The sequence below is a fragment of the Perissodus microlepis genome, chromosome 4 (assembly GCF_051167445.1).
Source record: "Perissodus microlepis isolate ML-2025 ecotype Zambia chromosome 4, ASM5116744v1, whole genome shotgun sequence".
NCBI classification, from domain to species: domain Eukaryota; kingdom Metazoa; phylum Chordata; class Actinopteri; order Cichliformes; family Cichlidae; genus Perissodus; species Perissodus microlepis.
The window spans coordinates 18,251,942-18,275,229 of NC_140464.1; the positions used below are offsets into that span (position 1 = coordinate 18,251,942).

At 38.1% G+C, this 23,288-nt stretch overlaps 1 protein-coding gene across 2 annotated transcripts in view; it reads right to left on the reverse strand.

The window, feature by feature from the left end:
• Positions 1 to 23,288, reverse strand: part of elfn2b (extracellular leucine-rich repeat and fibronectin type III domain containing 2b) — an 85,853-nt gene that overhangs the window by 54,197 nt on the left and 8,368 nt on the right. The window contains exons 2-3 of one of the 2 annotated variants that reach the window (XM_084926253.1): positions 8,921 to 9,021; positions 6,620 to 6,790 (exon numbers count right to left, since the gene is read on the reverse strand). The gene's annotated coding sequence lies outside the window, so the exon portion shown is untranslated. The remainder of the gene's footprint in view (positions 1 to 6,619; positions 6,791 to 8,920; positions 9,022 to 23,288) is intronic. The other variant, XM_084926252.1, reaches the window with a different exon arrangement.

A 23,288-nucleotide genomic window follows, 5' to 3' on the forward strand; every position in this document is an offset into this window, starting at 1 on the left:
TTAATTTAATCCATCATTTCTGGAAATACTTTTGGCAAACGTAGCTAAATGTTAGTAACATTTTCTAGCTTCGCAAGCTGTCTTGAAAAACTGCTTGTGCCTTTATAAGAACAAGGTTGAGGTAAGTGTTGGATAAATACAATACTCGTATATGAGGACTTCTTGGAGCCATTTGTGTAAATTTTGTCTCAGTTCAATTCAATTCAATTCAATTTGATCAAGCACATAGCAACAGTGGGAAGGAAAAACTCCCTTTTAACAGGAAGAAACCTCAGGCAGAACCAGAAAAAAAAACAAAGAGTTACTTTCAGCTGGTCCCTTGTCACAAGTGGTTATGTCGCATGTTTAATTTGGCAGAGCTTTGCACAGGATGCCTTTCCAGACGCAAACCAGGCTAGAATCAAACCAGCAGCCTTTCACAGACCAAGCTAATGCATTTCTCACTACACTATGGAAGTAACACATCGAAATGTAAAAAATAAAAAGAGGCCAAAAATATTTCACTGTGCAGCATAGCCTTGCAGGTCAGTGTATGCAGATAAGCAAATGCATCACTTAACACCCTTGACCACATTCGGTGTGTTGCATGTATTCATAGCAAAGTGTTGGTGGGCAAAAGTTGAAAAAGCTCAGAACTCATCAGTAAAACCTGTCACACACTCGATGAGACTCAAACTGCGAGGTAATTTAATGCTTCATTCCTTCAGCCCTTCACTGACAGCACCCATATACATGGACAAGATTCCAGACAGCACTGACACACATACACACACACACACACACCCCAAATGTCTTTCAATTTATCAGTTTCAAACTGCTCTACACCCACAGATACACAATAACACATTCACACATGGCTTAGTTTTCTCACGCGCACATAGCCAGACACAAACATACACAAAGTCTCAGGCTGCCACCCGATCGATAATCCCATTATAGCTGAAAAGGCTCTTTTATTTGTTCTGATTGAGTTTAGGGGGAGGAAAAGGCATGGCTCATAATTAAAGCAGGATTTGCTAGATTGATGGTTAAATGGGGTGAAAGCGGAATTTAAACAGACAATTGCTGTCGCACATGTGAAAACGGTATGATAAAATATCCCTTCCCCAAAGACAAAGGCTCAAATTTGCCGTCCATCCGACTTCGCGAGCTGCATGTTTACTCCTTCTCAAAGTGGCAAAGGTGTCGGTGTGAGTACAACGGAGCGGGTGAGGGTCACACCTCTTTCAGTGAAAACGAGGACTTGAACAAGAGTCACTATGTTGTATTTGCCTCCAAATAGAGTTTATGCAAATGCTCTTGGCCACAGTCCATCATAAGAGCCGTGAAAAGCATGGAGAGCTTACACATTTGTTCACAAATATGTCTGCAGGTGTGAACATGCCAAATCCCTGTTTATTAGGATATTCTCACACTATGTAAACATGCAGAAAAATAAAGTAAATGCCCCAAACACATTATATAAGAACTAATTTGCTCATACAGGGCAACTCTTAGAAAAATATGGTATAGTGTGCCCTTGTGAATCTGCTCCCTTTGGCTTTAACAACACCTTCATTAGTGGCAATTACTGCCCATGTATTACTGTTTTACTGCCCATGGAGTAAACAATAAAAACAGTGAAAACAGACCAACAATATCAGTAAAAGTTAAAATACTTCAGGGACTTTAATTGCTTTCATAGTCAACTTACTTGGCAAAGAATTATTGCATTGCAAGCACAAAAATTTGCACTGTGCTGTAAGATAAACAGTAGAAGCCGCAAATGTTAAATCTTTTGAATATGAATCACTTCACCGATGTATTCCTAAGTGGCAGGTTCCTTGTAATCATTAGATTAGAGTTCAGACTGAACTCATTATTTTGGGCTAAAACTACTGCGAATAATCAAATGTCATATTAATGTGAAGCTGCGATATCCTGCAAAGCCCTTCACCCTTGACTATGTCTTTAAAACTTCAATCACTAGCACCTCCAACCGAGAAGACTTTACCATGAAGTTCCCAAGTTTCATACATTTTTTTTGTTTTACAGAAATTTGATGTTTCTCAATATTAACACAAAGTTGAAAGGCTTCGGAATGTAAGAAAGTCAGCTACCATGTGGCCAAATAAGTTAGTCATCAAAAGCAAGGAAACAAAAAGGAAAATCACTGGTTGCACAATGTATTTGAACCTCAAAACATTTGATCCTCTTTGATTTAAAGCCTACAGACAAAAATGATATACCTGAACACACAGAAATAATATTCTTCTGTTCCCGTCAAAGTGAGTATTCCCTAGTTTAGCAGAAACTAGAAACGTCTGTAGGCATTTTGCATGAATTTCAAACAGTCTGTGATGCTGGTTTGGTGATAGTTTTCATCTATAATCCCTGTGTTTCTTCCAGAGATTTCCCCATTTAAAACCCTCCCACAAGCTGGCTTTCAAATCTGGTCTTTGTCTATGTCAATCCTTGGTGGGTTTGATAGTGTTTTTAGAAGAACTTTTAGTGGTGAAGCTATAAACAAATTCTTTTTTTTGGAGTCATAGTTCAGATGAATTTCTATCAACATGAGGCTTCAAAAGCACAAAACACACATGTGTTCTATATTTTGTCAGCACATATAAACACATCTCTTTTAAAAATTGCCTTAAAAATCAAGCCAGTTCACTTTCTCCAATATTAATGTGCACATTATGAATTATAACCATGAGTGGCATTTCAGATGAGCACTGAGGATACAGGTCGTCAAACAAATCAGTGGGAAAACCAAAGAAGACAAAAGTCCTCTGTAACTGTAAAAAGCAACAATTTTAGGCATAATTTATTGGAGTACCTCACCTTTGTAGGTTTTCAAAAGGAATTAAATGTTGACTTATGCAAATATGACAATTAAATGGTATGACGCTATATGGAAAAACCTGAAATGTTAATGATTTAGATCTTTGACTTGCAGGCATAAATCTTCCACAGTTTCACGGCAAGTAGGTCAGGAACTGAATTTGGCCTTGATATTTATGATTAGCACTTCCCCTTTAAATAGAGATTTTTATGCAAAAAGGGCACATTTCATCCTGCAAGCCAATTAGGTCGTTAAATATTCAAGTAAGGCAGCAATGCTTGTCACTGTGTCCTGGGCAGCGCTATCAGTTATATTTTGCACCCACTGTGGTTGATTTTTTTAAATCGAACACAAACAAATGTTTATTTATTTATTAATTTTAGGTGTGGCTTTCTTAAGATAAATATCCTCTTTTTTTACATTAAAATCTTAAGGGTTGTTTCTGGGTTTTCCTTTTTGTTTTAATCAATGAGCTCTTTTGCAATTTTTAAAAACATAACGGAAAATCTGTATTAAGGTAACACTAGGAATGATGTCTTTCTCAGATTAAACATTTTCAACTTTATTTGACTGATTCTTGATTGATTTGCAGATTTTTTGCAGTCCCTGCATACATCATTATTTTTTATTTAAGCGAGAAGTACCTGCTGCTGTGAATAAAGGGTTTCCTTGTGATGAGACAGCACTTCTAGCTCCAGCAGAGAGGCTTGAGCTCATAGTGACTGGTAGCGCACATAAAGGCACATATAAATGCACTGCAGTCATGCTGAGAGCACGTGTATGCTGGAATCTATGTGGATGACACACAATCTTTGCTTGAAACCATGTCTGTCTTTGAGGAATAGGGGTCAACATTTGCAAATCCCACTGCACAAAAAAGGAATAAACTACCACTGTTTTTCTAGCAGCTATTGCTTTTCATTAATAATTCTTACAGGGTAGGTGACACTAGTATGCTGGTACTCAGAAAAAAGGGGTAACGTCTTTTGGGACACATTAGTACCATCCACCTCTTGAACAAATCTCTACTTCTGGGCCTCTAAGATATTAAACTTAGGGACAAATAGATATTTAATGAGTGAACTGAATGTACTAAATGAACAGTCTGTGGAAACCAAAACAAATATTGGTATGAAAAAGTCAAAATCATTATACTGCTAAAGGCCAGATTTACTAAGTTGCCCCAATTACAATAATGTGCCAACGGTAATGGCAAGTTCTGCGCGTATCTACTAACAATGTGTTAATTCCTAAACAATAGTGACCAGCAAGTTATTTCTGCCTAAGGACACCTTGTGGGTATCAATGTGACACCTGTCTAACAGAATTGCAGCATTTGACGCACTGAGAGGAGAACAGGTTGGGGCATTGTCACATTAATTTGATTATGCAATTCCTGCCAGAGCACAGGGATGCCAAAGAAGTCCAATGTTGTTTGAGCTTGTAAGCCATACAGTCAGAACATGTTATTTAAAGCAATCACTTAATGGGGGACAATGAATGCAACACTTCCCCCAGTTACTAACCCTTTCCATGAGACTATACTTATATCACTGGACTATTGCTAAAAGTGAACACCAAAATTCAGAACAATCTGTGGCCCTCGAATACGAATTCCCAGGCAGAAAGCTAAAGAAGAGTTATACATTGAACCCCTTCAAGAAACATTATCTTAAAATCCGCAGCTGCACTACGCCTTTTTACTGTGGAACTGGTGCTTATTTTAAATAGTTAGAAAATTAGGAAAAAACTAAACAGGCCTTTGTCTCCAAAGCCTTTTGGAAATACTTCAACATCAAGAAATGACGGTCTAACCATAAACAAACACAAAGGTCATGTTAAGAAAGTTAGAAGGAGAACAAAAGCCTCAAGGCATTCATTTTTATCAGTGATTATGCAACTGGTGACAAACACTGTTGGGCTGGTAAAAAAAGACCCAATAAAGACAGAGAACCTACTCTGTCTTATAATTTAATACTTACAGTATGTGGCCCACACACACATTATTATTATGATCTGATTTTATCTTCCGTTGTTTTATGGATCCAAAGTCTCATTTTTATGTTAAACCCACTACATACGATGAGGCTGTAGCTCAAAGGGGAACTGGCAGGTTCACAACTGTAACTACAAACCTCCCCTTCTCTATCACAGTCAGGACAAATCACACAGCACTTTTCGTTTCACATAAAAGTCGAGGTCTTAAATCACTGTTGTATAAGGTAAGCATATCGCAGCTAATAACAACAGTCAAAACTTCACATAGCACATAATTCTAAAAGAGAGAGCTACGTTTCAGGTGTATTTCCTGTCATCCTTGCTCCTGCATGGCCAATCAGTGTTTATGCAATAAGAGGAAGATAACATCCAATAACTACATCTCTGCTCGCCATGGTCAGTCTACATTATTCCAACACTTAGCTCTGATTAGTCGTAGGTCTATCCAAGGCACTTTAGTCTGTATTCATTGGTAATGCCCATTAGAAACTAAAACCTGATCTAAGAGGTTCAGACGCTCATCCATCTGCCATTGCCAAGCTATAAGGACTTTAAGCAGCAAAGAAAGGAAGAAAAAAGAAAGATCAATCCTAAACATCTGGCAGTCATTATGAGGAAAACTAAAGTCAAACTGAAGGACATTAATTGTGTTGAAATGCTCAGGTTTCAGTTCTTTATTTTACAGATGCTTTGTGGGATGCAGTCTGTTAGCATCAGACAGTCACAAATAAAACAGAACTGAACGGCCTGTATTTACATATATCTTGTTATAAGTAAACACATCCCTCCTCTAATCCCCCGTTGCTCATGAGAAATAACATTTTGGCAAAAAAAGCCCAGAAAGTGTGACCATACACTGAAGCTGTTCCAGAAATGGTTGAAAGAACAAACACTGCATTTCTGGCTGATTTCCAGGAGCATACACTCAGCTCACTTTTTAACTACTTGAAGCTTAGAAGAAGGTACGCGACATCTACGCGCACACTTTGAGCAGAAATTGTCGCCTCTCATAATTACACATGTGAAAACATTGTTTGATTTGATTTTCTTTGGTTTGCTTCCAAAAACAAAAACTCAATTCTTTTAACAATGATGTATAACTGCTGTTTTCTTTTGTCTTTTCTTTTCTTTTTTTTTTGCGGCACTGTTGTCAGAAGCGCCAAGTCTCTTCCTGACAATAGTAATTAACTTAATGACATATGAGCACCATAAAATGGCGCGGATATGTCACTTCATGAATAGAAAGGTGGTTGAACTGAGCGCCGTTACTCTGCATTACATCTGTCTCAAGAGTCTCAGGAATTTCACTAACATTAACACAGTCGGGAAGGGGTGATCGGAAAAGAAATAATTACAACAATTACTTCTTTGACTTTATCTGTGCCTGACATGTACATACACACAGTACACTCACGTATGCACATGCAGAATATAATAACTGTGGTAAGTGAAACACTGCCAACGTTAATTACAGTGTTGCCAGTAAAATAAGTGCAATAAAAGTGGAAAAAGATGGCATAATATATGCTTGTTAAGACACTAAAGAATGCTTTCGCTCTAATGCCAAGTTGTATGCCACACACAAACACACACACACGCACAGAAACACATAACTGGGCAGAAGCTTGTGACAGGTTGGTTTTATTTCTTAAGATTGTAGCATGTATGTAATTCACTATGTAGGCACGTTTTCATATACATGTGACAAATGGTTTGAAAAATGAAAAGCAACGTCATCTTTATGATGTCTTTCTCTGCCTGAACACACTATGCTTTAGATAGATTTTTATCACCTACCTGTTTCCAATATTTGTTGTCCACTCTTTAAGTGTTTATTTCAACACAAAGATGGAAAGCTCCTCTTCTTGATTTGCATTTATGAAGATCTTCTTACGCGCTTTGCTCTTCGTCCTGCGGATCCTCAGCGGTTCTGCCAGGATTATTCTAGAGAAGACTCTTGACCTGGAGCTGCATTCAAAAGAAATACAAATAAAAAAACTGGAGTTAAACACGACTATCATCTCTAAGAGCATTTTACAATAAAAAAAACCCTCTCATTGCAAAAATTCTTTACCTTTTTATAGCCATTTTTAAATCATGTTCCTTAACAGGTGAATTAAAAGCAGAGTGCATTGCTGTTACTTCATTAAATTCATTGTGCACTGTCACTACTTCATTAATTTACTAATGATGTTTATTACCATTTATTCATTATGCTAAGTAAAGATGAATGCTGATATGAATCACAATAAACTGCACAGGATTAAACAGATTGAAATGGCGTTATAAAGAAATATCTTCTGGTAAACTATATCCATCCTTAAAAAGGAAGATTGGAAAAATATACATAAACACTGGATCACTCAGCGCTGATGGATTTTAAAATACATTTTAAAAGAAAGGGGTTGGCAATGCTGATGATTAGACTTGTGAAACTCAAGTGAGACAGATAGAATAAGGTCATCTATCCATCCACCCATTTTCCACCATGTATCTGGGTGTGGTTTGTGATGTCAGCAGACCGCCCTCTCCCTGACCACACTAGACCAAGACAGTGTGTCCTGGGTTTGCCCCGGGCCTCCTCCCATCATGATATGCCGAAAGCACATCACCATTTATAGAAAGTTCATCCATGATTTCAGTCTTTTAGTCACTACCCAAAGCTGAGGTGGGTGTCGAAGGTGAGGGTAGGAATGCAGACTGACCAGTAAACAAACATCTTCACTTTTATGCTGCACTTTCTATTCACCACAACATATCAGTCTCTCAATTTCACTTCTCACTCTACCCTTACTTGTGAACAAGTTGCATAAACTCCTAAATTTGCAGCAGTAGGGCCCCCATTTTCCAGCTGAAAACCATTTCCTCAGACTTGGAGAGGGTAATTCTCATCCCAGTTGATTCACACTAAGTTGAAAAATGAAGCCAACAGAATCACATCTACACATAGCAGAGATGTGTACCTGCTACCCTTGTACATGTACTTGGGCAAACTCCCAAACTCCCTCAAATATCCTTGAGATGATAAAGAACTGGTCCAGTGTTCCACAACCCTCAGGTTTCACTGTTATTGTCCAAGTGCAGGCCTGGCAGGACAATGGCAAGAAGGTGTGGCTGTGTGGTGCTCATTTCGTTGCATAGACTCAAACAACATACAGGACCAGTTCCCAAATCCAAAGGCACATGGAAAAAAAAATGTCAAACTCTCATCGTCCAGGGAAATCCCCAACACACAGAAACAGAGCTAGGGGCAATCCCAGATTGCAGTAGAGTCCAGCTCCTTTCTAGGAGACTTGTTCCAGAACATAAGCCATGTGTTGAAGTGAGCCAGACTATATCTAGCCAGAGAGGTGGCATTCCATATAGCAGGAGCCAGTTTTTACATCCAGGGATTGGAACGCCAGACAACTGCTCATTTCACATTGCTCAAACCCCTATGACATATGGTGGGCCCATTGGAAGACTATGCACTGCTGAGCACGGCTAAGTCCTAGGCGTCAAGTGCCTGCTCTCAAGCCCCTACCCCAGGTATGAGTCAAGGGTGTGAGCCCTGTTAACCCTGTCCTTGGCAGGGTAACTTAGTCCCCTAGTCTTGCCGTCTTAGTCTGACAAGTTTGCCTTGGGAGATCTTCCCAGGGGCAAAATGTCATGAACAAAATAGTAGCTCCTGGGATCACTCAAGCACACAAACCCTTCCATCATGAGACTATGAAAAAAGAGACCAACAGAGGAGGAATCTATGTCACTGCTCTATATATTGCTTTTTCTCTCCTCACTCTCATTCTTTCACTATTTGTCTTCCTCTCCCTCTTTCTCTCCTATTGACCTTTGCTCGCTATTTCAGCTGCTGTGGTTTACTCTAATTAGCATCACCAGGGCAGACAACTAGAGTGACAATGATGATGGCAATAATAGCTGATGGCTACTAGGTGGCAGATGGCTCCATCTGTAAGTATTACTATATATATAATGAGATGCTACCTATCTTCTGTTTCAGTCACAGTGCAGGACACCTGTCACAACATACCTCCAGTCATCAATACACAACACCTATCTATGAACAATTTGTGCAAATAACTGTCAGAGAAACTGACATACTTCTTTTCCTCTCTCCGAGGCCTCTCTCTTTGCTTCTGTGCCTTTCTTTATCGCTCTCCTTCACTCTCGCTCTCTCTCCCTTCGGCGCTGTCACCCTTTCCCTGACAAACACAACCACAGACATCCACACAGACAGTCTAAATCAGTTAGGGAGAGTCTGTGCTAGCTGCCCCACAGTGAGCAGAGCAGGACATCTCATTTTTAGCAATAATACTCGACTGATCCTGTTTCTCCTTTTCAACTTGAATAGAGAAATATCACCAGATTAGACATGAACATTACTGGGCACAGTAAGTAGGGATGGGCATGAGATAAGGCAGGAGCTCATGCCTCATGAAAATGCATGCATGCTGAGGACAACACATCCTATTAGCTCTCACTCTGCACATGATATACTTGCAAGGGACATGAGTGCAGTCACAGAGCAACAAACACATAAACACACAGACAACATTTTGACTTTAACAACTGGTGCAAATTTCTGAAGAGCAAGTCAGGAGTGATTGAGGACAGAAATTATCATTATTTAAGGATAATTAACAAGGAATTCCTAAACTATGGTGTGTCAAAGACTTTACAGAAGATAATGAGCTGGACTGGAAAGAAAAAGCTATGTTAATTAAGCAGCTCAGTGATGCAAACCTTTAAACTTAGTTGTATTTTATTGTTAGTTACTCTGTTTGTGTGCAGAGTACGGAGTCAATTCAATTCCTTCATTACTTTTTCATTATCTTCATTTATCTAAACTAATGTAAGCACAAAAAGAGTGACAAATATTATGAAAGCAAGCGATCTCCTTCTGTTTCGCAGATTATGTTTTGAGATGCTGCAACAGTAGACTCACATTATCAGATTCTGATTTGTCTGTCACTAAGTAGCATTTCTATGAAAAGTGTTATTTATTTGATGTGCTAAAAAAAAATAAGGCCCAAAAAACACACTGGAAATGATGTCGTGTTGTGTTTGCAATACTAAAACACAGATTCCAACATTTTCCAAGTGGTACGCCAGATTTCTGCTTTCATGTCAAATATTATCCATATGTACTAAACCACTTCTGTTTTATAAACAACAACTTTTTCTAGTGAAACGCCCTCTAGTGACACTTTCAGGTTACTGTCCAAGTTGTCAGAGACTACTAGCCATAAATGCCTGAAACTCTGAGTTTGTCTCTATGTTTGTAGAGGCAGAAATTGGTAGATGTTTACAATGTTTCTTTTTTCCCCCCCAGAGAATAACACTTTTCAGTTGTGCTTTCATTGAACAGCCTTCCATGTTGCAGTCAGTAACAACTTTAACTGTTAACCACAAAGCAAAGCATGAAGTAAAGCAAAGACACTTACAGATAAAGAAAGTTTCCACAGGACTCAATGCAATACTGTAAACAAGTAAATCTACCCTTACTGCTTCCATAGCAATTAAGAGCGTGAGCGGCAACCAGGCGCTGCTAATCAAATGGATTGAATAATTGATCATGAGCAACTGTGAGCACCTCTATAAAAGCAGAAGGCTTAGCAGGACGCTCATCTGGAGCACTGAGCTGTGTTTTAGCACAATGCCAAGAAGGAAAGACATCAGGACTTAGACTTAGGGCATCAGCGGTCTTAGAGAAGCAAACGCTGCTTGTAATCTCGGAACCAATAAACAAATTTTCAAATAATTTTAAGTTTATCATTCTAGGGCAAGAAAGGAAAAGATTCAAGACGGTCTTTGAAACGTCCACGAAAATTTGCTCCAAAGTCAGGCCTTGCCATGCTCAAAGAAACAGCAAAAACTAAATTAAAATCCAAGAGCTACATCTTAGTTAGTTAGTTGGTTAGCATATTAAACGTCCACAGCAGTAAAATTATAAAAGGACTGAAGAAATATGGCTTGTTTGTCAGGGTTGCCGGGTGAAAGCCTGTTTTCTTTAAAAAGAACATGGCAGCACAAATTAAGTTTGCAAAGTTGCATCTGAGCAAACCAAAACTTCTTTGGAAAGCTGAGACCAAAGTGGATATGTTTGGCCTTAATGCAATGTTTTTCAGGTTTCACTATTTAGAACTTCACTGATTGCAATATCTCTCAAAATGTTTTCCAACATATCAGGTTTATTGCACACGTTTTGATGCATAAACTGCAAATAAACATAGCACTATCTTGCCCTTGGTTTTCATCCAGGAAACACCTCAGCTGTGAGCGGGGAACCACTGTTCACAGCGACACATCTCAGTGGTGCAACCTGCTCAGCCAGCCAGTGAAATGTGGCCTTGTGGTGATGCTGGTGACTTTTCCATCTTTGGCCTGTGGTGATAACTCTGTGTGTACTTTGATTGATCAACAGTGTAGTTTTTATTAGAAATGTAATTATCAGTAAATGTAGTAAAAGTGAGTTTACCTATTGGTAGTGTTACTAAACCATTATAACTGAATGGGCGAAGTCTGACGCCTTCAAGTTCAAAATTCTTATAAAATAAGCAAAGACATTTAACCCAAATCCATTATTTTCATGTGAACAACAAATGATGTAATAGAGTTAGTGTAAACTAAGCATGTACTTGTCTCTCAGCATCTGTTATATATTTTGATGTATTTTCATTTATTAATTTACTTCAACAGGTTTGTACTGTCAATATGCTTACAGACTAAATCTGGAGTATATTTTCTTTAGTGATTTGAGCCCGTTCCAAATGTTGTAAACAACTGGTGGTATTACCTTTGGTTCAGTTTTCAGCTTTTTTGTCTGTGTTGTGTGTACTTAAGCCAAAAATGTGCCAAAACAACAGACACAGCGTTTCTATTTGCTACAAGCTGCTGGAGTTGCACAGTCGCCTCAGTATTGGAGTTTTCCTTCACAATGTGGATTGGATAGTCATGTGACAATAAACATGGTAGTACGTTTTAAAGGCACAGTACATAAAGTACAGGGTGGCTTGGTGGGTGCAGCGTATTAATGACTTTAAAAACAAAAAAAATGAAACAATTAATTAATTCATTGCCCAGCTCTAATACTTAATACACATTACTGTGTCAAAAAAAATAATTTATACAGTTCAGCGAGCTAGACACAAGGCCAGAAAGAGAATTGGAGCTATTTGGCTAAGATTACTGCAGAGTTGACTCTTTTCCTTACATACCAGTGTCTCTTCTTGTCAGGCTTTCTCTCGCTCTCCCACCCATAATCACATCAAAGAAAAGCAGCTGCTGACACACTGAGAAGGTTGGAAATGAAGCCGTCCAAAGCACAGATGTAAACTAAACTATATTCATAGCTGTGTGCAGTCAGCATTTTTATAGCTCCCACTGCCTCTCATGGGTCCATGGGTGGGTTACACAAATGGGTTACAGAATCTGTGGGAGGCTATGTCTCTGTGTTTGCCCATGTGTTACTCAGTTCTTTGCATTAACAGTAATTAACCAGCAAGTAGACAAAGAGTATAACAATGATGACGGGAAAGGACTGATGAGGTGCCGGGGGATAAGAAGAGGGGGAAAAAGGAGTTTAGAAGAGGTTAGGAGAATGAGACACAAACGGTAGAGAACGGTGGGGGGGGAAGAGTAGTGATCAAAGGTATGTGGTTGTTCTGGGTAAGTGCAGGTGCAATATAAATACATTATATCGTGTGTTGTTGTGTCAAGATCATTTGAAATTGTTCTGTGTGTAAGAGATGGCAAATTAAATCACTTACGGTTGTCAAAGCAACTTTTTCGTGTTTTGGTTTTTTGGTTTGTTTTTATTTTTTAAAGTTGGACTAGAACAAAATCATTTTATCTATCCATTTATTTCTTGTTTTTATTGTTTCTTGTTTGGTTTTCACCACAGAATTGCACGCTCATTTGAATGAGCTCAGGTGTCAGACTCATCCAATGCAGAATTTTCCATTTCCACCTGTGGCGCTTTCATGGAATGCTTTTGCTCATTGTCTGCATTATACTGTGAAGCTCTATCAAATATATCTACTGTAATTGGTTCAATCTGAGGAGAAAGAATCCATACAAATTGTAGAATTTATCCTAGTTCTAGTTGTCTTCTTTTCAAATCATTTATAAATACCAGAGGCCCAGTGTCACTGGAAACCAAGCATGCCGTGCACTTTTTTTCTCAGATCTTACCGTTATGTTACATATATCTGCACACCCACATTTTGGTTCATCTTTGCATCATCTGTTGAAAGAATATGGTTTCAGAGCTGGGGGGGGGGGGGGGCACAGGAAGGACCCTGCAATTATCTATGACTGTTTCTTCACTGAACACTCAGGCCTTTTGTGTTCCTGAGATCACCAGTGCTTTCTTTCTCAGAATGTAAGAACTGGCCACATTTAATGTTCCCAATGTTCTCTCTATGATGGTTTACATTGTGTTGCAGTCTGAGTATGTTTCACTTGCATTAAGAGCTCCTTGCTTCCAAATTATACCCCTTGACTCATCTCCAATTGAGTTTGCTTGTAATGAAAATAAAATTGCCATTGACATCTCCAGACCTTTTAACCACTTCATTAATTAAGAAACAACAAAAGAATTTCCCACATCTCTCCATGAAACAGCTTTCGAGTGAATTAGTCAGTTACATTTGATGTGAATTTATGCTGTAAGTCTGCTCTTCAATTGCTCTTCGAATGTATCTTGACTATTTTATTTAAAATCTGTTGAATTAAAATAGATTTGAATCCTTTTTTAATAAATTTTTGGGGTCTAACTTGCTCGTCACTATTACGTGAGCATAAAGAAACTGTAAAGTGTTAACCAACCATAGCTGCTCCGAAGACTTCAAATAAAGTTTCATCCATGAACTCTACAAAGGATTTAATGCTGGTTTCATTAATCTTATGAGTCAGCCGTTACAGTGAGTTATTTCTGTAAATGTCACAATACTTTGGTTTGTCTAAATTCAGACAAAAGTGTCGACCTCTCTATCACCATCTTAGCATAAAGACATGTCTTAATTAACTCGACACAGCGTCTTGATGATGTGAGATATGCCAGATTATGATCTATGTAATTTTTTTGGTGGTTGCAAGCAATAAAAGAATGTCTAATTATGCTTGAAATTCATCCAAGTACTTTGCTGCATTTAAATGTGTAACATAGCCACCGAGCAGATAAATGAGAATACAATATTTTTATACAGAAATAAATACAGTATGAGAGAGGTATGTGGTCTTCTGCTGCTGCTGCATGTGCTTCAAGGATCATTGTGCTTTCAGAGGTGCTCTTCCGCATGCCTTGGTTGTGATAAGTGGTTATTTGAATTATTTTTCCCTTCCTATCAGCTTGAAGCAGTCTGGCCATTCTACTCTGACCTTTTGCAGCAACCAGGCATTTTCTGGCAAAAGAACTGCTGCTTACAGCATAGTATTTCTTTTTTTGACATTCTCTGGTTTTGTGGGAAAATCCCAGCTCAGTTTGAACTTCAGTAGGTCATCTTGATTGTGTCTACATGCCACTACCCTAAGCTGCTGTCGTGTCATTGGCTGATTACATATTTATATTAATGAGCCGTTGGACAGGTGTGCCTAATGAAGTGGAAGCTGAATATGAAAACAACTATTTGACCTAAAAGTATCAAAATCTTCACTCTGCCAGTATTTAGGTCGTTTGCTGTTTGATGATAATAAGCACCCTGCAAGGCAAGAAATTGAGGCTGTAAACAAAGACTGGGTTCAGCATCGAATGACTTACAACAAAGGTCATAAACACTGGGTGGGAAGCAGGTGAGCTAACTGAGCTGAAGGTGTGAAGGAGGCCACATCTGGTAAATGTGTCACAAATGGTTAGATAATGATGTGAACGTCAGGCATAACTTTCAGCCACTTGTTTCAAGATTAATTATCCCACAGTGTATATACAACTTTTTAATGCAAAGTAAAAGGGGAAAAAAGAAAAAAGAGAAATAAAACATGCATGAGTACTACATAGTATTTTTGCTGTAAGAACAGAATTATCAAAGAACATTTAATTTAATCATAACTACAAAAGCCCAGTAAATGAATACTGTTCCCACATCTTCCTAGACTACACCACGAATGGGACTGACTGAGAATGAGAAAAGACTGAAACTAAGCTTCAAACAAACACTGTCTATCCTCATGTCCCACCCATCTGTGTGTTTGTCTGTCTTTCCTTCAAGGCACATGTGTCCTTAGTACTGCTGGGCAAAATCTGCCACAAAGGCCTCTGACTGCAGAGCTAAAGGCAGGGGAGACAGAGAAAAATGAGAGAAAAGGAAAGACAAAGTGATGAAAGGATGACAAGGAGTGACATACTGTGTCAAAAGATTGAATAAAGCCTTGATATCAGAAAACACACTACTTCATTCTTTGCATGCCAATTACACACTCAGTACTTTTCATACCTATTGAGATGTGTTGGATATTTTGCATGAGTGTTTTATTTCCCCTTCTGAGAATCTTGGGAAATCTAATATGCTGTATGTCATCCATGTCTATCAGCAGCATATATGTATATGTGTACTGTATATAGTTTGTCTGTAAAGCATTAGGAGTGTTGATCTATGATATACTGAGGTCATAATTATAATTATTGTAAAAATAAATCAATTTATATATTTTTTTAAAAAGCACTCATTAAACCTGTCTAAGTGTGGAAGAATGACTAAACTTATCCACCTGACTAGCCTTCACCCTTTTCCTGAGGCCTTTTCCTGAGCTAGCCTCTAGCCTGCTATCCTGCTGCTTTTTCCTATTCCTCCTCCTGGCCAACCACCTGCCAATCTGCTACACCAATGCCTCAAGTCTGCTACCCATGAATTTCCTACCTATATTCAGCATTAGACAAATCCTGATAGCTGCCTTTCTGGGAAACTAAGAAAACTCATAAGAGGGCCAGAAAAAAGCAATACTCCTTATTGGCTACTAGATCTACCCCTTGGAATCTCTCTAAATTCCACTTAGGCTTTGCAACAATATGCAAGATATGTCCTATGCACATGCTTTTTCTGTCCGAAGCTATTCACAATAAAACCCCTAAACATATACACAATACAATTACTCATCTTTGAGTAGTAGAGGTTACTCTTATTGATAATAAATAGTTGCAGAAGCATGTGGAATCAATTTACAGCAAAATGTAGCAGTTTAATAAAATCTCTTTTTGTTTTTGGTCCTTATAGTAAGTTTTTAATCTAATAAAATTGTAGATAATATTTAATATACTGCATTTATTCTCTAAGAAAAAAATCTGTAATATTTCTATTATTAGCATAAAGAGAGGGCACTGCTGTTGGGGCTACATAAATGAATCTGAATTGAATTAAACTTAACTGATTTAAAACTGAAGTCCAGCAATATGCATTTCTAAAGATACATTTTCATTGTCGATAGAAAGCATGACATTGAGTGCTAGTTTTTCAAATCTGATTTGACAATAGCTTTAAAAAGGAAGAAGAAATTAACGGATCTGTGTTTGACAAGAGAAAGCAGGTGAACTGATAAATAGAGAATAGTTAAAAATGTAGGAAGAAAGAAAACCTTTTTTTTAAAAAAAAAACTTTTAAACTAACTTAGTAGTATAATGTCAGCACATTTTTGCACCTGCATACAATAAATCAGATTTTTCATTACACATTGAGCAGTGTTGCAACCAAGCAGAAGTGCATTTCTCTATTTACTTTATATAGGAATCAGTTCTTTACACTACTCATTACATTACTTTGCAGCATTAGGATCAGCTAACATGACCTACATTTCAACACAAATCTACTTTTAAGGAGTGTGTACAATCCACCAACAGCAAAACTGCTGAAAACCTGCCCAAAGAGCACCTGACATAAAAATGTGTTAACCGCAGCTCTGCTGTACAAACTGAAATCGTATGTATCACATTTCTTTGGCCAGTGCTTGTATTGAGTTGATATTTTGTTTGCGACAGAGGATAGCTATTCCTGGTCACGTTCTTGTTTTTCATGCAACAATCAGACAAAGCGATGTGCATATGTCTACTCCTGAGCATATTTTGCTTGTTTTGCCATTTCTGTCATAGCTGATGTGCAGACTAATGTTTGGCAGTTGTTGAAAAGCAGCATTTGATGGCTAATGGCAGTATAGAAGAAACAAAGACAACTGAAAAATGTAACCTGGATTTCTGATGGGCCGGTGTCTTTCTAACAAAAACTAATGTAAAGCATTTGAAATTATTATGTTTTTCACTCTCTCTTAGAAACTCTGTTAGACCATGAATGGCAGCATGGCAGGCCACTCTTTGGCTATAGCTATTTACTATGTTGCTTGCATTGGTTTAAATTACTCTAACATTAGAACTGGTAGATTCAAAAGAGATGAGTTTAAAAAGGAATCTTAAAGAAATGTTTTGTGTTTAACCAGGACTTGACTGAGGCCACTGCACAGATTGAGAAAACCACAATGAACATCTGTCTCCAGAGATGCGCCAGGCAATGACTTTTCTGATGTTGGCATCATCATCAAGGGTATAGTAGTTCTTCAAGATCTGGATAACGTGACCTTTGCAGTAGCCATGCTGTTTGGACCTTTTTTATTCCTTCAACATGAGTTACCCATCACAACTCTGCTACACTTTTGAGGTGATTCAAAGGGTGGTAATGGAGTTGGATGCCACTCAGCTCTCAAGAAAAGCTCACAACTAAGACAAAACTGCTCCTGCAACGAAAGCTCACTGTTATGCATGTGAGGTGATCAGCTCTAGGTGAGAGGACATTTAAATCTCACACTTGTTCTGTTGCATTTTTGAAGCTCAATTCCAGGAACAGATCGCAGGGTTCATTTTTACATACTCTGCAACTGCCATGAGGACAAGCTGTTTTTTTTGTTGTTGTTTGTTTTTCCTTTTGCTCTGTACAAGTTCTCTGTTTGTCTGTTTGGCAGCATTTTTAAATTTCTCTTTGTATTTTTTCTTTCTTTTACTAGTGAAGAGATGTAGCGTGAACAGTTATACAGTCTAAATATCCCATATGGGTCGTGTGAAATGGTATTTTCAGTTTCATTCAGTTGAAGTAAAGAACGTTGAATATTTCTAAGTGTGCTGTTTTGAACCAAGATGTCACAGTATGATCAGTGCTGTAATTTTTGACAGTCACTGTATCAATGTTATTTTTGCGTCTCTTGAATAAAGGTTTTGACCTGCAAGTGCTAATTTCTTTAGTTATTGGGGTAAAATGGGTAATGTTAATAGGAAGGTGTTTGCCAATTTAATGTTAATGGAAACTAACATTACCTCAAATTGTTTAGTTATAATTGTTGTTTAACTGAATCTTGACGTCAGAGGCCTTAAATAGAATGTTTTGTATTGTTCTTTCCCAACATTTTTCAAAAGAAACAGTCTAATTTCTTTGCTGTGATTGATTCCAGAGAACACGGAAGAACTGACATTATTTAACTGTTGATTTATATAGATTCAGTAGAGGAGTAATGTCAGTTTAATTCTTTACCTACTATCAATGCAGTGAAATTAGACATTTTGTTTTGAAAGGTTACTGGTGGATGCCAGCAACCATCTTGGAAGAGAACAATACAATCTGTTATAAGGCCTCCATTTGAAAATTGTGTATTTGATACTAGAATATAATAGCAAAATGTAATTTGAAGATAACATGTAGTATTTAAGTGACCAAGTAGTATTGGGTAAAAGTTATTGAATGGTGTTGGGATAAAGTGAGAAAATTGTGAAGGATTAAAATATTCCAAGAGCTCAAATTACTTCATAAAACATGTTTAAGTCACATTTTATCAACACAAATTGCACAGGTTTATTGAACATGAATAAATTGTGTTAATTTAACTCAATTGTTTAAGTTGCTGCCAAAGCAAAACATCTGTGTGCAACAAATGTCCACCATTGAATTAAGTAAATCCAACAACATATTTTTTTCAGTGTGGTTGCGATATATATTATGTAATATAATACTAAAAGACAAGGCTTTCAGACATATACACTGACTCACTCACTCTCTCAGGCAACTCTAACAAACTGCAGGAACAGATAGGTAGTCATTGTCATCATCAGCTCAAGCAGCTAGTGGATTTCCATCTGAATAAAAACAAAAAATTTAGATTTTAAGAAAAAAATCTATTTATGCTTCAGATCTTTGATATCCAAATCATGAAAGTTTGCCTACTACTTCATAACTTTTATTATGTAAGCTGTTTAGAAAAGTATGAGACTGTATAAACGACATGACTGTGCCATGCATATAAACCATGGCACAGTACAGTGTCACATATACAACACACACACACACACACACATCTAAGCCTTTGTTGCCTGGCTGGTGGATTAAGTGTGAGCATTTGTGAAATGATTTGAAACCCTAGGAGAGCAAAGAGGATGCATATGCATTGTGTTTATGTGATGTGCATTTGGCTTAGCTTTGTGCACATTTTACAGCCTATGTCTGCTTGTATTCAGGGCCTGCAGTGAGTCTGTGTGGGTTTCTGTGACTACAGACCAGCAAAACAAAACAGTGTTAGACTCTGGAAAATGAAAAAGAAGAACAAACTTTCCCTGGCTTGTTTTAACTGAGGATGTACCGCAATCAATATTATTATTGACTAAAGGAAAGGTAGTGTTTGACTATTGATTACTTATTTCTGCATTAGTCCACAGCTGAAGACTCTCAGCCAGAAAACATAACTGTAAATCTGAAAGCATGTGAACATGAGTCTTTTTTATGAATGAAGGCACAAAGATATACAGAGTTGTTGTTTTTTTCATGTCTGGAAATCTGTAAGCTAAAAGCTAAAAGCAGCCACAAGTACCTACAGGTTTTTGCAGGCTGCAGGTTAGTGGGGGATGATCTAATCTCTAATCCGCTGGAACAATTTAGAAGTGGCCTTCCCAGAATCATCAAAGGGTGATCCGTCCAAACAGAGCTTTTCGTGTTTCAGTATTTTTTTCATAAAATACAGTCACTTTGGAAGTTTTCCACAGCTTCCGACTCATCCGAAAATCAATTTAATTTGTTGTTTTTCTCACTAATCCACAAATAGTGTCCACAATGAAAATGTAAAAGCCAAGTTTTTCATGTAAATGTATTTTTTTGAAAAATGTAAAAATCTCAGACTCTACCTTCATGGAAATGATTATCATTAGCCACAACTACCAGGAAAGGATTCGCTTCTGCTGGAGTTTTACTCCTGTTAAAAGCCAGTTTCTCCTTCCCACCTCTGCAAAGTGCTAGCTCATATGGGGTCTTTTGATTATTGGGTATTTCTCCAGAATACTGTAGCTTATTTACCTTACAGTAGAAAGGGCTTTGAGGTGACTGTTGTTGTGATTTGGAGCTGCATAATCAAACCTGAATTCACCCTTCTGTCTAAGCCCAGTGGAAGCGCATTAAGTGAGGAGCAAGACCAAATGCATTCTCATCTTTTTCTTTGACATTTTCCACAGACTGCCAGTGCTGAGCTTTACTGCAACTTTTGTGCCATCTGAACTAGAGAACATTTGTCAAAAACATCCTGAACTAAGGCAAGTGCCACATTGTGTCTGCTAACAGACTGTTTTTAAATCCATCAACATAGTAGTTCCTCAAAACATTGCCTATTTGCCAGATCGGGTTGATTTAAATTTCTTCCTCATCCCCAAAATAAATTTCATTTTGAACGGTTGTCATTTTGACATAGTGGAGGAAATCCAGTGCATGTCACAAATGGAAATCTGAAAGAACAGCAGCAATCCAAAGCACAGCAGAATTGCTGGGAACAGTTTATAATTACACAAGGACGCTACTTTAAAAGGGGATATCAGCCAAATTTAAATCATATAGGATTTTTCCTTTAAAAGTACAGTATCTGAACTCTATTGCTGTCCTCATATTCAGGCCCTTCATTGAGTAATTGGTTAACGTCTGGCATCAATGACAACCTCATGTCTCAGGAATTACCCTAGAAGCTTAGCAAATGTTGCTCTCAGCAGTTTCTTCAAAACATCTTGACATTTCAAACTCATCTGGGCTGAATAGGGAACATCTATTTTCAGGTCTTTCAAGAGATGCTCTGCTGCATTCAGGCATGGGTGAATGCAGTAGAGCATGAAGTCACTTCTGTGTTTTTTTAGTGGTATGCTTCAGATTCATGTCTTGTTTAAATGTATCCTATCACCTAGAGATCCTGAGGATTCTGTAAAATCTTTTCTTGACGCTGTTAGTGGAGTAATGCCCAGAACTCATGATCTGTGACCATACAGTTTAATTTTCACTTTATTAGATCAGTGCATATTCAGTCTTGTTCGCTTTGTGGCAAGCTCCCAAAGGGTTATCACATTTCATTTAGACCTTAGGCCTCATTCACACTGGCCTAAAAATCGACCAACAACCTCCTGTCAGTCACTTAAAGAAAATGTGTGTTCCCTGCCTGGTTGGCATGTGGTTGCTGGAGGTTGCTTGAGTAAAATCAGTTGCGTACGGGCTGCACCCAAAACTTGGTGTGAGTCTTCTGGTCAAAATCAGACTTCTGTGTTCCCTCATAGCTGGCATGGAGTTTAGATGAAAGACAACTGCTTGTCCACAAACACTTATCAATGCTCACCAAGCAGAAGTGAAATGTCAAAAAGAGCAACTGTTGCATCGACTTATGCTTGGCCCTTCATGTTCTGGGTCTCCCAAACCTTATTGCCACATCTAAAGAGCATTTCTCTCAATGATGAAACTGTCTATCTAGCGAAACCTCCATGCCATCTGGCCACTGCACTCTGTGATGTGTAGTTGCAGGATTAATGCCGTTCAGTCAAAACTCAAAATGATCTTGGAAGGTGAACTGTGACAAACCTGTGGGCTGCGTCCTGTTTTGTTTGATCAAACTTGCCTGTATGTTCATGGAAGCTTGATAGGGGTTCTCTGCCACTGTGTTTATATAGGTTTCCTCTTTTTTCATGACCATCCAGGAAGCTTAGGCACTGAAATTTTGTTTTAGATATAGCTAAGTATTTCTTTTCTTTTCTGAGTGGGGATTTATGATTCTTGTCTTGGCCCTAGAGACCCTGACGTCTACTTGCTACATTTTATATATATTTTGTTACACATTTTGCTACAGTTTGCTATACAGTTTATATATTATATATATTATGTATAATAATTTTTTTAATATTATTCTCGTTCCATAATCTTGTTCCAGATTTCTGGATTGGGTTGTCCCCCCTAGACTTTTAGGTGAGGGGTTGTAAGAGTAATGCAAACCAGAAACAGAGATAATTCATCTTCATCCTTTACTTTGAATGCCTGACCCTGCAACCAAATAAGTTTCAAAAATGCAGCTTTCACTTTGAAAGTGAAAGTCTCCATTGCACCAACCACATTTTCACTACTGCTCGGGAAGTACCTTACTAATGTTTGCAAATAGAACAGCATCTTTAATGCAAAAAAAGATGTTTCCCCAGCAAGGTCTCCTACTGATCGCAAGGCCCATGAAACTGAGATCTTATGCAGATAAGGTTCAGTGAATTCAGTTAGGAACAGGTGTACTCCAATTAGTTTGTAGAAGCAGCAAAGCATACACATTTATAGCATATCTGTATTTAAAAAAAAATGCTTTTTGCTTTTTTAATGTCTTTAGACTGAAGGGCAAAAAGAATTCAAGTCTAAATCATGACAAAATATAGAAGACCCAAACGTGTTTTAAAACTTTATAAAAGCATTGCAAATTTACTGATTTGTCAGTGCTTGGCTTTTTCCATTAAATCAGCCATGAGGCCTCCAGCGTCTGTCTTCACCTTTTTCCCACAACAAAATGCAGCTTCAGTGAATCATAAAGCCCAATAAATGCCTCTTTTCTTTAGAAAATTGCTTAATAACAAAAATGCTCAACAGATGAAACAATTGCCACTGTATTCTGGTGTTCAGTGCTCTCTGGATGCCGTTTTGTTTTCAGTACCAGAATGCTCTTAACTTTTGCGTATGTAAGAGGAAAACAAATAACACATTTCACAAACTGGGTTTTAGACCAACTCTGTGGCCAAGACATTGCAACAGTCAGCTTCTGTAGGCAAAAATCACACTAATTAGAATGCAAACAGATGCTTCAGTAGAACATGCCACCAAATACTCATCCAAATCAACAGTGCCTAGGCATGCACACAGGCACACACACACACAAGCAGGCTGACTAGAGATACAGTCTCTCTGTGAAACTGCAGTTGCAGAATGGGTGACAGAGCTAAAATATTTATACCCAGATCTTAGCAGTCAGTACTAACAGAGGAGGGAAGACGGGGGAAAGATGGATGAAGACAGGGAAAGAGGAAGATATCCAAGAGAGGCAGGCTACAAGAAAAGGGGCGATGGAAAGTGTCACTGTCTGTGGGTAAGAGGAAAAGCAGAGTGATAACAACAGAGAGAGAGAGAGAGAGAGAGAGAGAGATGAGTGTGCAGCACAGATGCCAAATGAATCTAGGGCAGTTCAG